Source organism: Callithrix jacchus, chromosome 17 (assembly GCF_049354715.1).
Source record: "Callithrix jacchus isolate 240 chromosome 17, calJac240_pri, whole genome shotgun sequence".
In the NCBI taxonomy this organism is placed as follows: domain Eukaryota; kingdom Metazoa; phylum Chordata; class Mammalia; order Primates; family Cebidae; genus Callithrix; species Callithrix jacchus.
This window is the reverse complement of record NC_133518.1, coordinates 42,783,540-42,790,202: the sequence shown is the minus strand read 5'-3', so window position 1 is coordinate 42,790,202 and position 6,663 is coordinate 42,783,540.

The window sequence follows — 6,663 nt, the reverse complement described above, 5'->3', positions numbered from 1 at the left end:
GCAACCTCATTTCATTAAAAAAAAAAAAAAAAAAAAAAGCACAATGACAAGCTGTTATCCTGTCTTACTGCTTTTTCACTAATAAGAAAACAGAGTACTTAAGGAACATTTCACTTATTCATTCATTCTTTATTTATTTATTGATTTATTTTTTTAGAGATGGAGTTTCGCTGTTGTTACCCAGACTGGAGTGCAATGGCATGATCTTGACTCACCGCAACCTCTGCTTTCTGGGTTCAAGCAATTCTCCTCCCTCAGCCTCCCGAGTAGCTGGGACTATAGGTGTGCACCACCATGCCCAGCTAATTTTTGTATTTTTAGTAGAGATGGGGTTTCACCTTGTTGACCAGGATGGTCTCTATCTCTTGACCTCGTGATCCACCTGCCTCGGCCTCCCAAAGTGCTGGGATTATAGGCGTGAGCCACTATGCCCAGCCTACTTATTTTTTTCAATATATATTTGTTAAATGCCTATCATGTACCCTGTTCTAAACTCTGGTGAGGGGAGTCATGAATTCCTGCCTTCATGGGGCATATATCTGATTGTATATCCAATGGGGATCATCCTTAGAGGAAAACTAAAGCAAATGGGGAGGAGGTTGTAAAGTGAGTGTCAGGGTGTGGGGGTTGCTAGGGAAGGCATTGCTGAGAAGGGACACTTGAGTAAGGATCTGAAGGAGTAGGGGGGAGCAGGCCGTGTGAATATCTGACATGAGCATTCTGGCTAGAAGGAAGAGCAAGTGCCAAGTCCTTGAGGTAGGAGCCTCCGGATGTGTCCAGTAAAGCAGCCAGCACGGCTGAATGGAGTGAGCTTGAACGGGAGAGTCAGAGGACAAACAATCTGAGGTGCAAGTATGCTGGGCAGAAGGCCTTGTAGACCCTCGTGATGACTTTCGGATATAACTCTGTTGAGATGGAAAAGCTTTGGAGAATAATAAGCCTAGGTGTGACCTGATGTGACCCACATTTTAACAGGATTGCTCCGGCTCTATGCTAAAAATAGACTATAGGGGAGGCAAGGGCAGAACGAGGATTCTAGTTAGGGAGTTTTCTCTGGAAAACTAGACAGGGCCTTTCAGCAGACCCCGAACACCCAGCAAGGTGGAAAATGGGGGCAAGGGGAGAAGCTGCAAAGAGGAGAATTAAGAAAAATTGTAGACATTGAGCAGTTGAAACTCAGTCCTTACAACCACCCCAGCCTTGCCTGCCCTGCTTCCAGAAGGCTGACAGTTATTTGAGGATTGGGGTCTTCCTTGAGAAATGGAATAGCCCTAGAAAAAGAAACTCTAGATGCTGACAGTTGGCCATCTGCTCACCATTCAAAGAAGCCTCATAGGTCAGCAAGCCCTGAGCATGCACGAGTGCACCCATCAGCCTTTGTATGTCTTATGCTTCATTGTGAACAGATACCTGAGAACCTCTAGACACTTGAGGTAAGTCTCCAGCATGAGACACCAACCCTGAAACAGAAGGAATAAAGGAACCCTGAAGATACAGAAACAATGCAGAAAACTGAAGAAAAACAAAAAAGCGATAACATTCTCAATGGAAGAGAAGATAAAGCATCTGTAAAAAAGGAACAGGGTACTATGAAAAAAAAATAGAAAATAAGAAAAAGTTCTTGGAAAGTGAAAATGATAGCCAAAATAAAATTTTCTGAAAAAAAAAAAGGTTGATAGTTAAATTCAAGAAAGTCAGCCCTCTGCCCCTCTGGTTCAACAGACAGCTGCATCTTCTCATGCAGCACCGGCTGCGTCCCTCAGACACCAGGGTGAAGGCGAAGACCAAAATAAACAGATGGGGCCATAGTGGGGCCCTGATTACCAGGGCTCCTTTTAACTCTGGCAAAGTGGATATTGTCACCATCAATGACCCCTTCATTGACCACAACTACATGGCCTACCTGTTCCACTATGAGCATGTTCCAGTGTGAACAAGGTCAGGTTCCACGTGGTCTCCAAGGAGTAAGATTCCTGCATCACCAGTCAGAGCAGAGCAGACAGGAGAGGCCCTCAGCTGCTGGGGAGACCCTGCTGCACTCTGTCCCGCATCGCACTGAGAATCCCCCCTCCTCAGTTTCCACACAGACCCCTGGAGAGGGAAGGGGTCTGTGTCCCCTGCTTTGTTGTGTACCATCCACAAAGTCCCCTGTACTCAGCCCAAAAAAGAAAGAAAGAAAGTCTTTGGAAGTAAAACAAACGATAAGGAGATGAAAAATAGTGAGAAAATAGAAGAGACAGAGGATCAACCCACGAACATCATTATCAAACTCAGAGTTTTCAGAAAGAGAAAACAGAGAAAAGTTAAGATGGGGAATTATCAAAGGAATTAATCAAGAACTTTCTCAGAACCAAGAAACATAAATCTGCACATTGAAAGAGCTCACTGGGTGTCCAGCACAGAGAATTATGAAAGGTATATCATTATGGCATTCAGAACACTAGGAATAAAAATGGGATCCTAACAACTTACTAAAAAAAAAAAATTGCATCCAAAGGACTGTGAATTAGAATGACATCAGATTTCCTAACTAGAAGCTTGGGGCAATGAAGTGCTACTATGACAATTCCATGAGAAATCTATACTTCTAACCATGTATGAGGCTAAAATAAAGATGTTTTCAACATACAAGTGATCCAAACATGTACCTCCTCTGAGTCCATTCTTATGAAACTTCCAAAGAACATGCTTGAGTAAAATGAGAAAATAAATCACAGACAGGCCGAGCACAGTGGCTCATGCTTGTAATCCCAGCACTTTGAGAGGCTGAGGCGGGTGGATCACCTGAGGTCAAGAGTTTGAGACCAGCGTGGCCAACTTGGTGAAATCCCCTCTCTACTAAAAATACAAAATTAGCCAGGTACACAGCTGTAAGCCCAGCTACTCAGGAGGCTGAGGCACAAGAATTACTTGAACCCAGGAGGCAGAGGTTGCAGTGAGCCAAGATCACACCACTGCACTCCAGACTGGGCGACTCTGTCTTAAAAAAATAAATAAATAAAAATAAAATAAACCATAAAGACAAAGAACGCCGAGTTCAGAAATCAGAAGGCCCAATACAGGACTGTAAAAATGGGAGTCCCAGATGATGGCTGAAGTAAGTCCAAACTGGAGCAGAAAAGTAGAAGACTTTGGAAAGGAGAAAGACTTGGTTAAAAACTGAACTAATAGAGCATGTGAAGTACTTAAGGATTTTGAAAGAAATACTGATAAGTATATGAGAAATGATAGAAAGCTTTGGGGAAATATTTAGAATAGGTACACAGAAAACTCTACAAATGAAAAACCAGACAATTACTAACTTAGGCAAAAGATAGATACATAACAAAATATGTACAAAAAATATAATTATACCAGTGAATACACCAGTGTTGATGTAACTAAAAATTGTGATATGTCTTTATTGAGAGGCTTGGTGAGACAAAGTTTTAAAAGTCAGTATGTAAAATTTTAAATGGAAATATCAAGAAATAATATAATAAGCACTTTGCTTAAGATCAGGCAGTAAATATCATGAAAAACTGCTGAATGAGTTGAAAGGGGTTGCCTCTACAGAAGAGGACTCAGGGCCAGGCGCAGTGACCCACACCTGTCATCCCAGGACTTTGGGAGGCCAACATGGAGGATCACTTGAGCCCAGGAGTTTGAGACCAGCCTGGGCAACCTAGGGAGACCCCATTTCTAAAGAAGAAGAAGAAAGAAGGAGGAGGAAGAGGAGAGGGAGAAGAAGAAGGAGGAGGAAGAGGAGGAGGAGGAGGAAGACAAAAGAAGAAAAAAGAAGAAAGAAAATTGGTAAGTTGCCCAGGCTGGAGTCCAGTGGCATGATTTTAGCTCTGTGTATCCTTGAACTTCTGGGCTCAAGTGATCCTCCTACCTCAGCCTCCCGAGTAGCTAGGACTATAGGCATGTGCCACCATGCCTGGCTATTTTTAAATTTTTTATAGAGATTAGCTCTTGCTGTATTTCCCTGGCTAGTCTTGAACTCCTAAAATCCAGAGTGCTAGGATTATAGGCATGAGCCACTGCACCCAGCCAAAAATTTTTTTAAAGAGAGAATTGAAAAGTGCCTAGCTATCTCATCATGAGATTTGCTGTTATATAACTCCAGGTCAATACCTAATGCTAGCTTACGTATCTTAGTTTCCACAAAAGAACAGGAAGTCTCATACACTTGGAATATGCTTCATTAAAGAATGAGTAGAATTATGGGCTGGGCGTGGTGGCTCATTCCTGTAATCCCAGCACTTTGGGAAGCTGAGATGGGCGGATCACGAGGTCAGGAGGTCGAGACCAACCTGGCTAACATTGTGAAACCCCATCTGTATAATAATAATAATAAAAGAATGAGTAGAATTTCATAAGTGTAAAATAAGTAGAAAAGATGACCAAAAGTGTGGCATCCAGGAATCAGAACAGTCTTTTGTGAGCTTAAGTGACACATGAATCCTCGGAGGCCTCAGCTGGCCTCCATTCCACACTGCTGGCCCCATTTCAAATGGTCTATAGCATATGAAACACCTCACAGCCTGCACCACGCATCCCACACTCCCTCCTTGCCTCAGTGGTCAAGACTTTGAACTTTGTTTTCCTCTGGAAGGCTTTGCCTTCCCCTGCTTTGGATCTGTCCTCTTTCTGTTTCTCACTCCAAGCTTTCTTTTTCTCCTTGACTGTGATTTATATCTGTTTCCTATTAAATACTGCGCCACATAGAGACAGTGTTTGGCTACAGGTAACAGAACCAGCTGCAGTGCACAGGTGGAAGAGGACTGGGCAGGCACAGCTACTTCACCACATCATCAGCATTCTAGATTCCTTCTCTCCTCCACCATCCATCGCCTCAGCAAATGGCCCTTATCCTCATAGTTGCAAGGTGGCTGCTTATACCTGTAGCCTCTCATCTCCATTCCAGACCAGAAGAAGGAAGGAACAAGGAAGAAGTGCTAGTATCTGATTTCTGGCCCTTTCCAAGTTGTGACATTCTAAGCCACATCGTCTTACACCTCCAGGTCCCTTGTCCGTATTCATCCACTTTGCCCTCCACCACTCTTTCCTGTGCTCAGCTTGATTTGATCTCATACTTCTACAGCCATTTTCATGCTTCAACCTCAATTCACCCTCTGGAGCTGAAATTCAGTACTATTTTCTTTTTTTTGTTTTGAGACGGAGTTTCTCTCTTGTTACCCAGGCTGCAGTGCAATGGCGCGATCTCGGCTCACCGCAACCTCCGCCTCCTGGGTTCAGGCAATTCTCCCGCCTCAGCCTCCTGAGTAGCTGGGATTACAGGCACGCGCCGCCATGCCCAGCTAGTTTTTTTTTTTTTTTTTTTTTTTTGTATTTTTAGTAGAGACGGGGTTTCACCTTGTTGACCAGGATGGTCTCCATCTCTTGACTTCGTGATCCACCCGCCTCGGCCTCCAGTACTATTTTCTAAAGTTCTTGTTTTTCCTCTCAACTATATTTGTTTTTCCTTCTGCTTTTGGCCTCTCCCTGGAGGAGCCCAGCCTCCAGAAACTGTAGCGTTAGGCACCTCCAGCCTTGTAAGCAAGACCTGGCCGTATGGCATATGAGAAGCAGGAAGGAGGAGAAGGGAGGGGGCCATGGGAAAGAATGTGGAGGAGGGGCTGACAGGTTCTCTGAATAACCCATTAGTGATTTGGGTCTTTATTTTATAGGAAAATAAGTGAGAACTCTGGGTTTCAAGTGATACAAAACCAACTCAAACTGATTTAAGTACAAAAGTAAATCCGATGACTCCTATAAGTCTGGGGTGGTTCTAGCTAAAAGTCCAGCTGGAATCAAGGTTCAAATAACGCCACCCACTTCCATCTCCTGGGAGTTCTGCTGCTGTGTTAACTTGACTCTCAGGCAGGCTCTTTCCCACGTGTTGGCAAGTTGAGCGGCATTAGCCAAAGGGTTACATTCAGCTTGGTTAATAATTTCAAGAAGGAGCTCTTCTCTGGACTCTCACTGGCCGACCATGAGTCACATGCACACCTGTGTTAACCAATCACTGTGCCAGGGAGATGAAATACACTAGACATCCCTGGGCTATGTGCACACCATTGAGGGCAGGGGAGTGGAACCCTAAAAGAAACTCAAGAGACTATTTTAGAAAGAAGTGAAAATGGAAACTGGGTAGATGGAAACAGATGTCTACCAAAGATAGAGGGCCAGTGATGATATTAGAGCTGGTAATGACAAGATCAGAATGTTGCTTTCAGAGGATTAATCTGGAAGCACAGTCCAGGATGGGCTTAGGGTTGGGGAAGTTTGGGGTTAGGAAAACCAGTTAGGAGGCTACTCTGTCATCCAGGTAAAAGATATGACAGTGAGAATGAGAGACAGGACACATGTAAGAAATTACTTCTGAGGTAAATTAATTGTCAGGATCACTCACACCAAGAGGATATAAGGAAGAGGGATGAGGTGAGAGGAAAGTTGCTCAGCTAATAAGAACGTGGGAGAGATCGCCGAACACGGTGGCTCACGCCTGTGATCCCAGCACTTGGGGAGGCCAAGGCGAGTGGATCACCTGAGGGCAGGAGTTCAAGACCAGCCTGGTCAACATGATGAAACCCCATCTCTACTAAAAATACAAAAAGCCGGGCAAGGTGGTGCATGCCTGTAATCCCAACAACTCAGGAGGCTAAGGCAGGAGAATTG